The 20,009-nt window shown below is 42.9% G+C and overlaps 1 protein-coding gene and 1 long non-coding RNA gene across 2 annotated transcripts in view; both read right to left on the bottom strand.

Annotated features, from left to right (window-relative positions):
• The window catches only part of LOC308315178 (protein NLRC3-like), a gene marked incomplete at both ends in the record, with an annotated part of 102,185 nt that overhangs the window by 47,604 nt on the left and 34,572 nt on the right, over window positions 1–20,009 (bottom strand). The gene's annotated exons all lie outside the window — the stretch shown is intronic.
• Window positions 7,614–19,451, bottom strand: LOC308316268. The gene is made up of 3 exons (XR_013964143.1): window positions 19,323–19,451; window positions 18,459–18,508; window positions 7,614–10,856 (listed from the first exon to the last, which is right to left on the bottom strand). It is a non-coding gene; the product is annotated as an uncharacterized lncRNA (long non-coding RNA).

Here is a 20,009-nt window from a genome sequence, read left to right on the forward strand (position 1 = left end):
ATGCAACTTAATTGTGTTTCATGTCTAGCCCAACCCGAGTTTAGATTAATTCATTATCCAAACATGTATCAAGACACTGGCTGAATTGAACCTGCAACATTCAATCATTCAGTCACTAAATGTTTCATTATATTTCTCTTCACATGTAGAATGACAAAGATGACATTGATGTATGAGAAACCGCTCTTCCAACGAAGATGATGAACTCAACGCAAGCCAGTTGGATACTGACATTGAACAGGTAAATGTCCTATTTTATGTATGTTTACATATAATGTTTTTACCTTGATGTTTTACCTTGTTTATTTAAATATCTACCCTTTTAATTATTTTACTTTGTTAAACTAGAATGAAGACCTGACAGATTCTGAAGAGGACAGGAGTGAACATGAAGACGGGATGGAGGGCAACAGTGATGATGAACTTGACACAAGCCGGTGGTTGGATAATGACATTGAATGTTGTGGAGGGAATTGCCAGAAAAGGCCAAGCTCACTATCAACCCAGAACAGAACTCTTTTGTTGAAGAACTTTACTTTAATAAAAAAAGAACAGACAATTGTGAAATACTAAATGAGAGTGTCAGAGGTTTTGGTCATCCAAAAGTGCAAAAAAATATAATCGCTTCATATAGACTTGCAGTTGCAAATTTAAGTGGGAATCTAAGCAACTGCTTCTGGTCTTACAAGCGTTTTTTGATTGATGGAGCTCTGTATCACAGTCAAAACTATGACAGACTAAAGAAGAGATACAACAGTGCTGTATACTTGAAAGATGGTAAATTTTGTTTAATTAATGACTTGGTGGTTTTTAAACAAGAGTGTTCACATCAAATTGCTGCATTGTGTTCATGTGCCAAACTCTGTTGTCTTTTAGTTGAGGTACTTGCTAAATCTAGCAGGCCCATTTGTAAAGATTTACAGCTAGATGTAAAGAGTACTTTCATACATGAGGCTAGCAAGACTGGAATGGTTAATGCTATCTGGCCTGACATGATACAAATGAAATGTGTTATTATTGAAACAGTTGACATTTTGTACATATCACCGTTGCCAAACAAATATGAACGGGACTAGACCCTGGTCAATAAAATTTAAGTCAAGCAAAAATGTTTCTGTGTACATTTTTAAGGTACATAAAATCATGTATTTCAACACCGGTACTATTTACTCTAAGCTATTAAACCCCAAATCAGACTTTTTACTATACATTTGAACATGAAGGAAGGAACCAAAGAAGCCAATGTGTGAAAATACATTAGTTGAATACCTTTAAAGCAAGCACCTTTTACCTTATACTTGGATCAAGCTATATATTTAGTCATATACTATGTTATAGTATAGGCCTTAGAATTATAGTACATGGTAATCTAATTAGTATACATAGACTTGTCTATACTTTTTCAGTATGAGCCAAGTACACTAAGTATACTAGTCTTAGTATATATCTGTTGAGTATATACACAAGTAAACTTAAAGTATACTAGTATTAAGTATATATCTGTTGAGTATATACACAAGCAGAGTTGGGTGTAACGAGTAACGGAAAATCTCGTTACTGTAACGACACTACTTTGGTCGGTAGCGAGTAATATAACGACACTACTCCTCCAAAATTGATAATCACACTACAGTTACTGGTCGCTTTAGCGCTGCCGTTACTCGCTACTTGCGTCATGTGGCTGCTTTCAGCAGTGTTGCTTTGGAGAATAATGCACACAACGGAGATGAGTTGAACATGAACACTAATGGTGCGCTGGCAACGCAGTACGCAGTACGGACTAGAACATGTCAAACCGGTGTCAGATCATCAGCAGCACAGCATTTTTCGTTACTGTCGTGGACTCGTAGGGTGGCCAGACGTCCGGTTTTAGACCCACCTGTCCTCCTCCCAACTCAACTTCTGGCCGGACACATAATTGTCCGTTTTTTGTGATATAGCCTACAGTGCTTGTGTCATAACTGTCATTTACGTCGTCTCGGTATTAAAATCTCCGCAGCACTTTTCCACTGCACAGCAAGCTCCCTCCCAGTCTCCCACTGTTACAGAGACAGAGCAGGCGTTGCGGTGTTGCCATGTCCGCTTATTACAAGCGACTTTGGGCTTGTTTTATGATAGCCCAGTCAGGCTTCTTTTGGGCTTGTTTTCATAGACATGGCTGCTTGTTTCTCTTCTAAAACCTGGCAACACTGCCAATGGGAGGGTCTGTCTGTTTGTTGTAGAACGTGTGCTCTCACAATCACTAGTTAGTTAATGCAGAGATAAATAAACCAAATATGCCAAAATGAAAAACTACATTTAATGAGCAATGGAGCAGGGGACTCCACATCATAAAGAAAGGGATGCTAAAGCACTGTGAACATAATTATAGGCTACTGATTTATCTCGGTCTCATTATTTTATTTGAATATATATTGTTGGGAAAGTTAATATTTGCCTAGAACCACCCCAGTGGTCAACCATTTTCATATCAAGGTCCAGTATGTATTCTGCATTTTAGCCATGGACCACCATTTGATGAGATTTGGCCTCACAGACCACAAACTAAATATTATGTTGTTGTGTGGCAGTTCAGTGCAAATTATTTGATAATGCATCTCAGGCGATTTTATGGAGTAACGCAAAAGTAATGTAACGAGTAATGTAACTAGTTACTTTCTCCAGGGAGTAATAAAGTAATGTAAGGCATTACTTTTTTCAAAAGTAATATGTAATATGTAGTGCCTTACTTTTATGAGTAACGGACCCCAACTCTGTACACAAGTAAACTTAAAGTATACTAGTCTTAAGTATATATCTGTTGAGTATATACACAAGTAAACTTAAAGTATACTAGTCTTAAGTATATATCTGTTGAGTATATAAAAGTAAACTACTTAGCATACTTAGTATACAATAAGTATACTTATAGTACACTTTTATAAACTGCTTTTTGGTAAGGGTGTGCATAACTGCATGTGAAACTATATTCTCCTGCTGTATTTTGCTCTCCATTTCATGGTCATGTAGGAGAGAGAGAGGGTGCAGAGAGAGAGAGAGCGATTTGAAGGCAATCGCATATAGCGTGGTTGGTGAGAAGAAAGTATACTGTGAGTGGGTCGCCGTGCGCATATGTATATGCACATGATGATCTCTCTCCTGTTTAGGTAATAAAGAGCGCACCCTTGACTGTATTCCGTTGTCACTGTGCGCCTGCATGCCGACAATGTGCGCGCGTGAACTTTTATTAGCCTACATTATAACGTGACATGTGTTATACACCTGGAAAATATAGCCACTCTACAAGAAACTGGTTGTGGACACGACACTTCTATAGGTCTGACTCTTGCTCGCCAGAGCAATGGTAAAGTGTCTATCATTTTTGGTGCAACCACCAAGGAACAGCAATGTCCGTGTGTTGTGGCCATGAGCACGAGCATGACTATTAGAACCAGTAGGGGCGCTGTTTGTCAGAAACAGAGAGAGAGATAGTGCTGCACGTGCTGCACTGTTGCCTGCTAATGAGAGAGAGAGAGGTAGATAGGTAGAGAGAGAGAGAAGAGGGGGGGGGGGGGGGGAGAGAGGAGTTGCACCACTCAGTTCACACGCGTATGATTTTTAAATGATATGGAGAGAAAAGTCGAGAGTCGGGATTTGGAGATGTACGCACATATTGCATGTGGCATGCTGACAGACAATGAAAGAAATATGTTCCACTTCCACTCACAATTTAGGTGGCTTTTAAAATGCGGTACTTAATCCTTCAATTCAAAATAATCAAATATAATATAGCCTACAATTGAAACCTGCTACTGCAGTGATTTTATCCCGTGTTCAATGCGTTTCTGTTTGTGTGTGGACTCGGATATCGGCTCTGTCGTATGGGCAGGGATTTTTTCTAAAACGGAGGACGAAAATATCCGTTTTGCAAAAGATCCATGTACGTATTTCCTGGGCCTAAGGGTTAAAATCTGGTTAATTAATCTGGTTAATCACAATATTTCGATGAAATGGTTCATGAAAGTCTGATCAGTGTGTTTGATATCATTAACAAACAACAATGTAAATATTATACATTTTGTGGAAAAGTAATTTTCGTGATATGCAAATGTAGGCATTTTCAATATATATTAAGCTAATTTGCATATTCAAATTAAGTTTCAGAGAAACTTGTAATACAAAAAAGTTTCGTTTTCATGTTGTGGAAAGTTTCATTGTGATAGGACAAAAGAAAAAAAAAAGCCCATTAGGGTGTTTAGTTTTCTCGAGGTATTAGCACACATCTTGAATTGATGAGAATTAAACATATTTCCGCATCTAGGATTTCTTAGGACTTTTAGTATGTTATTCTAGACACCTCATAGAAATGATATCTGTTGAAAAAGAAAATATTTTAATTAGTCTGATTTTTGGGTCTAAAATGGGCTAGATTGCCTGGACTTATTAGCAGTGATTCACAACCCGTTTAATTCCAGTTTGATATGTATTAGTCTACCTACAGACCCCCATTTAATGGCATTTATATCTCTGAGACCCCCAATTTATATTGTAAAATTAAATTAAATTTAACTCTGAGAGTGTACTTGAAATGGAACCAAATAGACCCCAAACAGAGTTACATACCCATAAGGGTCCATTTTGTATCATTTTTTTCCCCCCGGAACTCCCTTAAGGACCCCTGGGGGTCCCCGGACCCCACTTTGATAACCACAGTTGTAGCTTACAAGAAGACACACACATAGCCTATTCAACTCAACTCCATTTTATGCATGAGTTAAGTCCGTTGCTCTCCCCAGGTTGGCGGAGGGTGTGTAGAGCCCAGGATCACAGTAGATGATTGGCACAGGGGTGAAAAATGGGTTACAAAAATCGTGGGATAAAAAATATATATAAAAAAACCTCCATTTTATTTCTATAGTGTTTAACCTGCAGGGCCAGCTGGTCAAGGTTCAAAGAAAACAAACAGCCAACAATGCAATATTAAACAGACAGTAGAAAACATAAACTATAAGCAGGCATTAGAAAACAAAGAGCAAACGGTGCAATATAAATGGACATAGGCCTACAAATATGCATGTTCAACTTAATAATTTCTAGACAGTAAAATGATTAAAACCTTTAAATAAATAATTTCACTTAAAAGAAAATATATGGGTAATGTTATGTTATCCATATCTGGGCTTTTGAACCCCCCCCCCCCCCCAGCTGTTCAGTTGCTCACACACACACACACACACACACACACACACACACACACACACACACACACACACCCCCTTCCAATACAAATCCATTGTAACTCCAAACTTTACTTAATTCTTTTACGATTTGTTTTGGGCTTTTCTGCCGTCGCCCCTCAAAAATCACACCCGTGTGAAGTGAGGGGCATTATCATCATCCATCGTCTCATTCCGGCCAATCACAATTTGCGTCCTCACTTTTCCCTCCCCGCTTTTCTGTACTCAGCCAATCAATTCATCACTGTTGGGTGATCAGCCAATCACAAAAAGCCAATATTTGTGTTCACACAAACCCGGAGAGCTGGCCATATAGGAGGGGTTACCGCGCCTCAAAAATAAATATTTTTTTTTTGTATTTTTGAGGAGCTCCTATATATTCAGCTATTAGTGTAGATTTTCGTCTTACACAAACATTAAATTCCCATTCACAATGAATGTAGAATTTACGTCATTATGTGTCTGAGCAAATCGGCAAATGTCCTACACAAAGATGCAATTCCCAGTGACAAAGGAGAGTTTACGTCATTATGTGTCTGAGCAAATGGTTACGTCATGATGATGTATAGCCTACAATGAGAAGAGCGTCCCTCACATTTTGGACTGAGGTCGATAAAAAAAAATCTCCTGGATCCTAACATTTCTCTGAAAAACTCATGTTTCTATGTCAGCGGTGCTCAACCTTTTTCATGTCAAGGACCCCCAGAATTATCTCTATTGGGCCACGGATCCCCATCTCAAAATATGTAGTTCCAGGGACCCCCCAGAAGCCAATATTTTAATTAAAAATGTTCGCTCTGAAATATATATTCAAAGATTTGTGCCACATTTTCACGATTTTTCAAAAATAGCAGACCTACAAGCTCGTAGATCTGCTATTTTTCAATAGCTAAAGCATAACATAATGCTAACACCAAATGGGGTTCCCGCCCAAAATGGGTTAACACGGGTATGTTTTTTTTCTTTTTACATCTCATGTCGTCATTAGTGCCCTAAACAAACTGCCTTATGACGTCATTTCAAAAGCCATACATAGTCTATAGTAGCCAGAATGTGAACCCGGACATGTTGAGTACACCAACGTTTTATGTTACAAATGTTAAGTACCGTATGTGCCCCAGCATGTAGACACAATATAATTTATTTAACGACGGTTACGCCGCGGACAAAGCCAACTCGGATCGTGACAAATCATGACAATGAACACAATGTTTTGGGCCGATCAAATCATTAGAAAGAAGAAAAGAAAGTCAGGAGACAACACTATTTGTTTTGTTTTTCGTCTTATAAATTATTTGATCGGCCCAAAACATTGTGTTCATTGTCATGATTTGTCACGATCCGAGTTAGCTTTGTCCGCGGCGTAACCGTCTTTAAATAAATTATATTAGAAGTGCCGATGGGATAATGCATTGGGTTTTAATTTCCTGGGCCACTCGTTTTTCTGAAAGGGGGAGGGACTGCGGCGCTCTATAGATGCTTGGTCCAAAGCCTGCTAATAAAGTATTAAAGCAATTAATAAATAGCCTATACTCTTTTCCAAGTGTCTGTTTTCACAACTGAATGAGATGAGTACACAAATTATGTAGAACATTTTAAAGTTTATTTTTACTTTGATTTTACATCATATTTCATGTGGCATTGTTCTAGACTAGTGGTACTAGACACCTTTGATTTATATTGAACTCATTGATGGTTTTTTACATTTTTCATTTAAAACAGATTAAATAATCTGTATTATTTTGAGACTGTTCCGATACCAATATGGCATTTTCATGGCCGATGTGGCCGATTCCAATTTATGCTACCGATTAATCATGCATCCCTATCAACAATCAATTTATTAAACAATTATGACTTCTACACATGATCATACAATAACATGTGAAGAATGAGAATGATATCAAATGAATATTCAATGAAACACAATAATGGAACGAGTGAGGAAATTATGATCTAATAATGAATCAATGAATACACTGATTGATTTGAGTTAATCAACAACACATTTAGTAGATGTGTGAATCCAGAGTGATTGACATGAAGTAATAATAATAATAATAATACATTTTATTTATATGGCGCCTTTCAGGTCACTCAAGGTCGCCTAACAAAACAGAAAAGAAATACAATACAATAAAGCAAGTCTAGTCAACAACATGTTCACAGCAGTAGGAGAGCAGACCTTAAGTCTAGTCAACCATTTCTCATGATTCTGAAATCATTGCAAGAATTTGTTTTACACGTTAGTTTGTTACTAGACACATTTACAAACACATTGAAATCATTGCAAGCATTTGTTTTAGAAAACTTTCTTGTGAACACTTTGACTTATGGTGCGTTACCGGCTTAAATCGACATCATAAAAAGTAGAGAGGTCGCACACACCAAGAAACAAATTCAAGCTGGTTTGTTTCTCTATTTCATCGGGACAAACGTTTGGGCCAACAGCCTTTCTTCAGTGTGAGGAGTTGTGGGAGTCAAGTCTCTTTTGAAGGAGTGGTGACGTTGTGCAGGTGCACACCATCACTAATCATCACCTCACAGTCACACCCAAGGTGTGATTACAGACTGGATAGATACAAGATATCAGTATCTATTAACAATGTCAATACATTTGCCCAATATATAGAAATATCAAATATACAAATATACAAATATTATACAAAGATTGAACACTAATGAAAGTGGCTGAGGACATCGGGCATTACTGCTGTTCATAAATCAGTTAGAGGAAAACGAGTACTGTTTGTTTGGGACCTCCTTGGACTCCCATTCCTTTGTCCAAGCTGATTGGACGGTGAAGTCAGCTGGTGGAGGGTTGGTCTAGATGGAAGTGGAGCAGTGGGGGGTGTGGATGTCTGCATGGTAGTTGACTGAAGACAGGGACTGTGTTCCTCCACCTCACAGCTGCCTTTGATACCGTCTGGCACAAACACCTCACAGTGAAACTCACAAATCTGCTGACCAACCGGAGGTTCAGAGTTCACCTCGGACAGAACACAGGCACACAGAGAACACAGACAAATGGAGTCCTGCAGGGTCCAACCCTATTCAACCAAAACGACCTACCGTCCACCAAATCCTGCAAATTAATCTGTGCAGACGACATCTGTTTGGCATTCCTAACCACCAGAACTTGACCCACTGGAACAGGTGCTCACTGAAGACCTTTACAAACTGGACCAGTTCTGCAAAAAACCCAGATTCCAGTGTATTCCATCTCCACAATGCTAAAGCTGCCATAGAACTGAACATCCATGTGAGTGGACTCAAGATAAAGCTATCAGAGAACTGAGCATCCATCTGAGTGGACTCAAGATAAAGCTGTCAGAGAACTGAACATCCATCTGAGTGGACTCAAGATAAAGCTGTCAGAGAACTGAACATCCATCTGAGTGGACTCAAGATAAAGCTGCCTCTAATCCAACCCACCTCGGTGTGACCCTCGACAGAATCCTGCCCTTCAAGGAACACCTAAAAGGGAACGGCAGTGAAGGTGAAGTCCAGAAACAACCTCCTCTGCTGCAGCCTCCACACTGAGCTCTGCTGCAGCCTCCACACTGAGCTCTGCTGCAGCCTCCACACTGAGCTCTGCTGCAGGCTCCACACTGAGCTCTGCTGCAGGCTCCACACTGAGCACCAGCAGTTACTCAAAGGATGCTTCAAAAGGTCAAAAACTCTCCCTGTCTACCAGGTCAAAGACTATCCCCATCTACCAGGTCAAAGGTCAAAGACTATCCTCATCTACCAGGTCAAAGGTCAAAGACTCTCCCCATCTACCAGGTCAAAGGTCAAAGACTCTCCCGTCTACCAACACATGCAGACATCTAGTCTAATGTAAGATCTAAAGCTCCCTGTGGTGATGACTCATTTATACCATAGAGTTTGACATTAATATGGATCTGACCACAGACCCCCATGTGAACATATTTGTACCAGGGACCCCCATGTGAACATATTTGTACCAGGGACCCCCATTTGAACATATTTGTACCAGGGACCCCAACACAAGATTTGTGTTACAATTTTCAAATAGCCTATGTATATTTACAAAAATACTTTCTTATTTTAAATATGCATCGCAAAACATTGTGAGATCTGCTGTTTTCAAATAGCCAGTGTGTACATATAGGGTTAACATTTTTTAACCGATTTTGAGACCACTGTTTATTTTGTTTTATTTTGACATCAAATTTAGATTTTATAGTCAGTCTTTTGAATGAAGCTTCATTTAGTTTTAGTCATATTTTAATCATCTGAAATAGTGTTTTAGTGTTAGTCTAGTTATAGTCGACTAAATATAAGATGTTAGTCGACTAAATCTATACAGGTAATTTAGTCGACTAAAATGTATTTCGGTGGGCCTTGGTGGCGTCGTAATGGGTGATTTTACACTCGGTGCATGCTGAAAATAGCCGATCTACAAGCTTGCAGTGCGACGCGTTGTGAGCTTGTAGATCTGCTATTTTCAGCATGTAACCAAGCATAAAATGCCTTGTCTTTTAGTTCTACTGGATCTCTTCTCCACCCTAAGATTTTAGTCTAGTTTTCATTTGATGTATTGTCTTATAGTTTTAGTCATCATGTTAGTCTTCCTTAGTGAAAAAAGGTGGTCGGCGAACATTTTCCGTCATAGTTTTAGTCGACAAAATCAACACTAACTGGTTCTCAAAGTGTGGTCCAGGGTCCCCCGGGGGTCCTTGAGGGGGTTCCAGGGGGTCCTAGAAGCTAAATGATCAAATATTAGCCATATCTTACTTTACTACAGTATTTGAAAATATCAGATCTACAAGCTCACAATGCATTGGGTCAAAGGTCAAATACATGGGGGGGTGTTGACATGACAAAGTCCAGGAGCTGTAATGTGTGATGTCACTGCGATGCTTATATACATCACCACGATGATGTCACCGTGATGTCATGAGTTACTCATGCCCAAATATGGAGTCCATGATGTCAGACTCGGCTATAGTGTCAAAGTACCCCGTGGTGACGGTGGTAACCATGACAACCTGCACTCACTCAAACATGTTGAGTAACCATGGCGACCTGATGACGTCACCCTCACATAGAGCCTCTATCTCTGCTCACACAGACGCACTGAGGAGGAGGAGGAGGAGGAGGACCATAACATGATCCCAGCATAGAGACGTTGAGTGGGCGTGGTCTGGAAGGTGTACAGGTGTCTCAGTGAGTCAGAGCACACTGTGTAGAAGGACAGAGTCCCAGCGGGACGGTCCACATACACTGATACTCTGTTGGAGCCTCTAGAGGCAGAGACAGGGAGGACAGTCTCCTGTCCGTTGTGTCTGACAGAGTACCTGGAACCATCATCACCACCACCACAGTCCAGACTCCAGGACTTGTCATTCTCTCCAATCAGACAGTCATAACCACTTCCTTTCCTGCTGATTGTTCCGTCAGCGACTCCTATATCAACCCTTCCACTGCACTCTACCTCCCAGGAACAGCGTCCAGTCACACTCTGTGTACTCAGGACCTGTTCCCAGGAATCAAACCTGTCGGGGTGATCAGGAGGACGCTGACCCCCTGACCCCCGTGTGACCTTCCTGTTGTCCTCAGACAGAGAGAGGTCTCTGTGTGCTGTGTTTGTGTCCAGTGTGAGACGCTGGAAATCTGATGAGAAACAACAACACAGGAGACATTAAATACATCATTCACTGACTGACACACACGCACAAATGCACATGCACGGTCGGACCCTTGCGCACACACACACACACACACACACATGCATGGTCGCACACACACACACACATGCACAAACATGCATGGTCGCACACACACACACACATGCACGGTCGCACACACACACACACATGCATGGTCGCACACACACACACACACGCACAAACATGCATGGTCGCACACACACACACACATGCACGGTCGCACACACACACACACACACACACACACACACACATGCGCGCAGTCACACACACACACACACACACACACACATGCGCGGTCACACACACACACACGCACAGTCACACACACGCATGCGCGCAGTCACACACACACACACACACACGCATGCGCAGTCACACACATGCGCGGTCACACACACACATGCGTGGTCACACACACTCACAGTCACACACACACAGTCACACACACACACACACACACGCACGGTCACACACACACTCACACACACACAGTCGCAGTCTAAAGCCCATCACACACCGTCTGCGGCGCGACGCGTTGCTGCGCGGCGCCACCTGGAAAATAGAACTGTGTTCTATCGGCGCGCCGGGCGACGCTGCGGACGGAGCCGGTGTGTGGTGGGCTACACACACACATGCGCGGTCACACACACACTCACAGTCACACACACACACACATGCGTGGTCACACACACGCGCGCGTGCAGTCGCGGTCACACACCCACACACGCACAGTCACACACACACATGCACGGACACACACACGCGGACACACACGCGCGGGCACACACACACACGCGCGTGCGCGCAGTCGCGCACAGTCACGCGCGCGCATTCGCGGTCACACACACATGCGTGGTCACACACCCACGCACGCATGGTCACACACAAATGGTAAATGGTGCATTTATATAGCGCCTTTATCCAAGGCGCTTTACAGAGATTGTGCATTACATTCACCCATTCACACACGCATTCATACACCGATGGCAGCAGAAACCATGCAAGGCACCAACCAGCACATCGGGAACAATTATGGGTACAGAACTAGGGTTGGGATTCGGAACCGGGTCCATTTCAGACCCGGTTCCGACATTGCGGATCCATCGTTTTTTTATTAACGGTTCCCCAAACGGATCTCATCAGTTGTCATTTAGCTCCGCTGTGTCTGTGCATGCATGCAAGCAGAGCCTGTGGTGACGTCACCCCACCTACATGAGTGAGTGGGGTCGGGGGGGAGGATACGCCCACTGTTCTGTGCATTCAGCGACCGCCGCGGAGCGAGTGGGACAGTATGTCGAAGAGATCTCCAAAGTGTGGTTAACAGAGAGGGAAAAGACAGAGGCTGAGGCTGAGCACGCAAAGTGCAATAAATGCGATAGTTGCCAGCAAAGGTTGTTGCAACTTGTACCACGTCCACATTGAGGAAACATCTCAAAATCAATATGCCTACTCATCGCGTTTGTGAGCCATGCGGAAAGCCGTGCCCGCTCTCCCCGCAGCTCCACCACAGCCGGCGGGGGACGATCTGATGCAAGGCTGGTTTACTTTCCCCATGCTAGTAACGTAATGGAAAATAAAAACTACTAAAGTCTACAGAGCTTTTCATTAGGCGTATTGTACAACTGTATTTTATGAATCACGTTAACTATAGAGCCAAATCAATTTGTCTGCACTTACTTTTACAACTTATAAGCAACTCGATCAATTGCTTTTGATTTGGCTCTAAATTAATCGCGTGGCTGTTGAGAGCCCAGCGTTTAGGAGGTGCATATACCTCCATAGATTGATTATTTTATAAACAATTTGCAGAAAAAAGCACAGGAACGTAGCATACAGTTCAATACAAGGTCTGTTTGAGGATTTTATAATCCAATAAAGCACTATGGCTTGTTTCCATTAGGGTAAGGGTACATTAAAGACAACATTTTTCACTACAACAATATCATTAATGTGTACTGTATATTTAATATACAGTACAAATTGCAATATACAGTACAAATTGCAACAATGATATTGTTGTGGTGGCTAGCTGCTGCTGGTGGTGAAGTTTAAATAATAGTGCCACCTCATAATTGTAAAGTGCATTTTCAATAATTTGAATGAATGAATTTGTGTTTATTATGTACTTGGTTAGGTTAGTTATAATATAAGCATAATCTATGTCAGAAAAAAGGGGAAATAAATAATATTAGGATCCGTTAAGGGAACCGTTAGGAACCGGAACCGTTAAGAGGGATCCGGGAAGGATCCGGAACCGTTAAAATCCTAACGAATCCCAACCCTATACAGAACCCCTAATTGTTCTTGCTCAAGGACACTTCGACCATCTGGGGACCCCCACAATCATCTGGGGGACCCCCACAATCATCTGGGGGACCCCCATAACCATCTGGGGACCCCCAAAAAATAATCTGGGGGACCCTCATAACCATCTGGGGGACCCCCACAACCATCTGGGGACCCCCACAACCATCTGGGGACCCCCACAACCATCTGGGGACCCCCAAAAAAATCATCTGGGGACCCCCCACACAACCATCTGGGGACCCCCCACAACCATCTGGGGACCCCCCACAACCATCTGGGGACCCCAACCAACCATCTAGGAACCCCCAGGGGATTCATGGTGGGAGGAGTTGCCTAGTTCAGGTATGCAGTGATAGGTCAGGCTAGAGGGGGTTAAAACAATGGGTGAAAGTGGTTGGTGAAGAGAGCCTGAAGAAAAAGGAAGTGACACACTGACAGTGGGCAGAGAGAGACTAGCCTAGACAGAGACAGACAGAGACTCTGTACGTGTCTGTCTCTTGACGAGGAATTTCCATCATCAAAGCTCATTTGAAGCTCATTGAATACACTAGGTTCGTCTAGACAACCTAACATCCTGTGAGAGCAACAGGACCCTGAGGACAGTCAGCTCTGTTGTCCAGGAGCCTTTTCTCACCTGTACCCCCCCCCCCCCCCCCCCCCCCCCCCTCTTCCTGTGTCTGCTAGCAGATGGTCACGGGCTTGGGTTGACTTCTACGTCCTGCCCCCCCCCCCCCCCCCCCTCCTTCCCCCTCACACCTTCCACTGTCTGTAAGCAAGACTCTTCTTCTGGTCCACCTTGTGGGTGGGACTAAGACTGTATATAAAGTATACCTCTGTGATTGAATTGGGATGCTTACTTGGGAGAACGGCCTGCGAGCCAGTAGCGTCCGTGTATGCTGGAGTGCACGTTAAATAAAGATCTACAAAGGGAAGTTGATGCCTCACGCGTTTAGTGTCAGAAATCCTGCCATAACATTTGGTGTCTAGAAGTGGGGTCCTGTGTCGTCTGAAACTCCGGAAGAAGGACAGATCTACAGAAAAGTCTGCATCTATGGATCGAGTTTCAACGCCTGGATTTAAAAAAAACCTGTGGCTACACTGAAACGGTGAGAACCTTCCAGTTTTCCAGACAATTGAAAAAAAAAAAAAAGAAGAAAAAAAAAAAAAAAAAGAGAAAAGAGAGACCTTGTTTTGCATTAAGAGAAGTCGCAGCCAAAGAACCGTGCTTGCCAGAGAAGTCGCAGCCAAAGAACCGTGCTTGCCAGAGAAGTCGCAGCCAAAGAACCGTGCTTGCCAGAGAAGTCGCAGCCAAAGAACCGTGCTTGCCAGAGAAGTCGCAGCCAAAGAACCGTGCTTGCCAAAGAAGTCGCAGCCAAAGAACCGTGCTTGCCAAAGAAGTCGCAGCCAAAGAACCGTGCTTGCCAGAGAAGTTAAAACGACATAAAGAAGCATTTATCTGACAGTATTTCAATATGGGAAATAAAAAAAGTGCGCCGGCGGCCACAGAAAAGAAAGAGATGGTTGCAAAATATGAGAAGAAAATTAGTAAGAAAAAGTCATTTAAGACAAATATGACCGCCACAAAAAAGTATTTTCAATGTGGATGGGGGAAGAGACAACAGAGCAGACCACTGGCTCCTCAGAAATCTCCTTTGTCTTCACAGCAGGCACTGACTCTCGACCTGGGCTACATACAAGCCAGTCAATGCCCAGACGGAGAGGAGACGGTGCCTGCAGGAGCCCACGCGGACGGTCCACAGCCTTCAACCAAGAGGAAATCGTCGGACATCGAGGTGGGGAGAACAGAACCAGAACCAGCAGGAGCAGAGCAGCCAGCGACAGACGTCGAGGACAAGGGGACAGTGCACAGCGCAGGAAGGCTCCTGACTACAAAGGCGGACCTTTTCGGGACCGGAGACAAGCCAGCGACAGACGTCAAGGACAAGGGGACATCTCCTGCGGAGGCCCTGAAGCCTACCTACACGACCCTAATCGTCAAAGCAGCGACGGACGTCGAGGGTGTCAAGAATCTACTCGTTCAACAGGCGGTGGGAGAAGAGTGCACACTCATACGCCCAGAGAGAATTCCGGCAGGCCAACAAATGAAGGAGAGGATGACCAAAGTACCGGCAGTTGCATTCCGTAAGTTTTTACACGCACTGTCAGAGTTGGCAGGAAAGGAGAGGTTCACGCCTCCATTCCTTAAATCTAAGGCCAGAAAGATGCCTTTATTTTCCGATCCCGATGGAAAGAAAAAGAAGGTGAAATGGAAATGGAAAGACACTTTTCGGAAGTCTGCTAAAAAGTAGCAGCATGTGACTTGCCCACCGCCTCAACAACACACACACACACACACCCCTATCAGAAGATGGCCGCCGATGCAGCCAGGGGAAAAGGTGTCCCATTGCAGCTGTCAAAACAGTGAGAGGCAGTGGGATTGATCTGTGTTGTTAAAACAATTGTATTGTGTAAATTGTGAAAATTGTGTTATATAGAAAATAACATTACCAAGTACAAAATCTCCTAACCAAAATCAGGCACACCAAAGATGACCTGACTCATAGGATGAAATGGAAAATAATGTCTATACCATGTTAACTTCTTTCCTTCAGTTAAGGGAGGTAGGTGTAAGGTGTGAAAATCGACACCTGCAGCATGCCAGTTTGTTGCTAAAAAAGCTAATGCAATACCTGGAAAGAAAATATTGTTTGGAATATATGATGTCTTCTGGTTTATTTGTTATGTTATAGTTTGCCGTGCTAAATCAACAGGGTACTGTATTAGTATCATTTTTAGGGATTTCTTGGATCCTTTGTAAATTAGATAAGTTAATTTGGATTGTTAAGCCTACAGGATTTTCTTATTAGTCAAATATATAGTCTCCATGTAAGTGATAAATGAGCTAGTGATTGAGTGCACATACTGGTGTCAGGTCACTGAAGTATTTTCCCTAAGTCAGTCTAAAAAAAAAAAAAAAAAAAAAAATAGAGGAGTATGTGTAGTTTGTCTATAAATGTGGGGACAAAGACACTGCACATAACTTTATGGAAAGTATTGCTACAATTACAAGTTGACTTGAAGTTATGTGAAGCTGCTCGAGAACGAGGACTGAACTTCACATATGATAACATGCACAAAAGTTCAACAAAAAATCGCATTGACGCAGCTTCTCCGACATCATGAAGAGCTAAACCGTGACACACTCACTGGTAATTTGTGGTATCTGATGGTTATCTGTGGATGATGGGTATTGCTGTATGCGTAGGCCTTTGTGTCATCCCTTTGCTTAAACCATGCTTACAATGTATTTTGTTCAAATGTATTATGATGTATTATTTTGATATTGATGGAAAATTCAAATTATTGTTTAATTAAGCTGTTGTTTTAATTAACAAGAGGAAGGATTTGACGAGGAATTTCCATCATCAAAGCTCATTTGAAGCTCATTGAATACACTTGGTTCGTCTAGACAACCTAACATCCTGTGAGAGCAACAGGACCCTGAGGACAGTCAGCTCTGTTGTCCAGGAGCCTTTTCTCACCTGTACCCCCCCCCCCCCCCCCCCCCCCTCTTCCTGTGTCTGCTAGCAGATGGTCACGGGCTTGGGTTGACTTCTACGTCCTGCCCCCCCCCCCCCTCCTTCCCCCTCACACCTTCCACTGTCTGTAAGCAAGACTCTTCTTCTGGTCCACCTTGTGGGTGGGACTAAGACTGTATATAAAGTATACCTCTGTGATTGAATAGGGATGCTTACTTGGGAGAACGGCCTGCGAGCCAGTAGCGTCCGTGTATGCTGGAGTGCACGTTAAATAAAGATCTACAAAGGGAAGTTGATGCCTCACGCGTTTAGTGTCAGAAATCCTGCCATAACACTCTATGTGTACGTGTCTGTCTTTATGTGTACGTGTCTGTCTCTCTGTGTACGTGTCTGTCTCTCTGTGTACGTGTCTGTCTCTATGTGTACGTGTCTGTCTCTATGTGTACGTGTCTGTCTCTCTGTGTACGTGTCTGTCTCTCTGTGTACGTGTCTGTCTCTCTGTGTACGTGTCTGTCTCTATGTGTACGTGTCTGTCTCTATGTGTACGTGTCTGTCTCTATGTGTACGTGTCTGTCTCTATGTGTACGTGTCTGTCTCTCTGTGTACGTTTCTGTCTCTCTGTGTACGTGTCTGTCTCTATGTGTACGTGTCTGTCTCTATGTGTACGTGTCTGTCTCTATGTGTACTTGTCTGTCTCTCTGTGTACGTATCTGTCTCTATGTGTACGTGTCTGTCTCTATGTGTACGTGTCTGTCTCTATGTGTACGTGTCTGTCTCTATGTGTACGTGTCTGTCTCTATGTGTACGTGTCTGTCTCTATGTGTACGTGTCTGTCTCTATGTGTACGTGTCTGTCTCTATGTGAACGTGTCTGTCTCTATGTATACGTGTCTGTCTCTATGTCGTCTGTCTCTATGTGTACGTGTCTGTCTCTCTGTGTACGTGTCTGTCTCTATGTCGTCTGTCTCTATGTGTACGTGTCTGTCTCTATGTCGTCTGTCTCTATGTGAACGTGTCTGTCTTCTATGTGAACGTATCTGTCTCTCTGTCCGAGCACGGAAAGCTGCAACGTGGTAACTCTGTCATTTCTCAACCATTTCGGACACGCAAAGGCTTGCCAGAACCGTCCCGGCCGCCCTGGGTACGTTCCTGGGGGTCTGGATGTTCCGGGGACCCCCACACGGTAACTCTGTCATTTTCCAAAAAGAATCAAAGTACAGCATATACAGTAGCACAGCCCACTACAATACAGTACAGAGCAGTAACTATACCAATAAATGTATAGTTGCACCGCTCAGTTCACACAAGTGTGATTTATATTTCCAGTTGTCTCGTATGGTGTCAAATGGAGCGTGGAACAATGCAAATGATCAACACGGAGATCACTTGTGACTTTCTAACAAAAACGAGACACACCTGTGATCCGCACACATCACGGCTCTGCACCACCTTTCATGCATCGCACGTCAGAATTGAACTCATGCCAAATATAGACGAAATACATGTTATTTACGACCAGGTTAGTGAATGAGGCGCATTGTTTCTGTCAAACCACATGACCTCATCTTGATGGTGTTAAGGACCAGGCCAAGAGCACAGAGTAGAGAGCACAAGAGTTTTCAGGACAACATCAACCAAGTATACAACAGTGTATAAAATGTTAACGTGTGATGTTGACACAGACAGACAGATACTCACGTTTTTAAATGAGTGTAGAATTAAACCCATCTTCTCCTCCATGTTTCACTCTGTAGGAAGTAGAACAACAATGCATCAATGTCTGACTGTCTAACACAACGTCTCCACTAGCTGACACTACAGTGTTTCACTCTGTAGGAAGTAGAACAACAATGCATCAATGTCTGACTGTCTAACACAACGTCTCCACTAGCTGACACTACAGTGTTTCACTCTGTAGGAAGTAGAACAACAATGCATCAATGTCTGACTGTCTAACACAACGTCTCCACTAGCTGACACTACAGTGTTTCACTCTGTAGGAAGTAGAACAGCAATGCATCAATGTCTGACTGTCTAACACAACGTCTCCACTAGCTGACACTACAGTGTTTCACTCTGTAGGAAGTAGAACAACAATGCATCAATGTCTGACTGTCTAACACAACGTCTCCACTAGCTGACACTGCAGTGTTTCACTCTGTAGGAAGTAGAACAACAATGCATCAATGTCTGACTGTCTAACACAACGTCTCCACTAGCTGACACTACAGTGTTTCTCCTATCATTATCTTGGCCCTGAAGCTCATCCAGACATACTCACTGCTGCCCAGTTTGGATCTCATCACCTCCTCAGACTCCACCTTAACCCTTATAGCACTCCATTCTCCTTTTATACCTTCTTGATGCAACTTTACTATGCACATATCTTGGATATGTCTTGTTCTTAATTTAGATTATTTTTGTTGTTTAGAGTACACATTTTTAGAGTTTCTTTGAGGCACTGCATTGTTCTCTCTGCATGCATGACGTTGTGTCAGAGTGAATACACTGTAAAGGGAAACACTGCACTGTCCAACATGGACACAGCCCAAGTCTACTCACTTGCAGTTCTCCAGGACTGAATCATTCACCACGTTGAGGCTCAGGTCCAACTCTCTTAGGGAGGGATTAGAGTTTACAGCTGAGGCCAGAGCTTCACAGCATCTCTCTGACAAGAAGCACTGAGCCAGTCTGAAACACCAGATGGAAACATGAATGAATGAATGAATGAATGAATTAATTAATTAATTAATTAATTAATTAATTAATGACACATTTATAATATGCATTATTCCTGGATTTAAAACCTGCTTCAAGGACTCTCATGTCCCACATAGGGTGCCTTCACACCTGGATGTTTTAGTTCCATTAAAACAAACCCTGAACCCCCAACATAATCATATTTGAACTGGGAGCTCCCAAAAGACTTATATATTGAACTGGGAGCCCCTAAAATACTTATATATTGAACTGGGACCCCCAAAAGACTTATATATTGAACTGGGAGCCCCCAAAATACTTATATATTGAACTGGGACCCCCAAAAGACTTATATATTGAACTGGGACCCCCCATCCTTGTAGGCATTAAATTAAAGGTGTAGTGAAATAGCCTTTTGTGCATTTTATTTTGAAGTTTCAGCCTCAGATGGCAGGATCTTAGTTTCTGAACCAATCAGAGCGTTGCATCCCTCCAGGCTATGGGGACGTAGGTCCATCTCATGCACGACCACGTGCACGCACATGCACA

This window comes from Protomyctophum bolini, assembly GCF_963924005.1.
Source record: "Protomyctophum bolini genome assembly, chromosome: 5".
NCBI lineage: Eukaryota > Metazoa > Chordata > Actinopteri > Myctophiformes > Myctophidae > Protomyctophum > Protomyctophum bolini.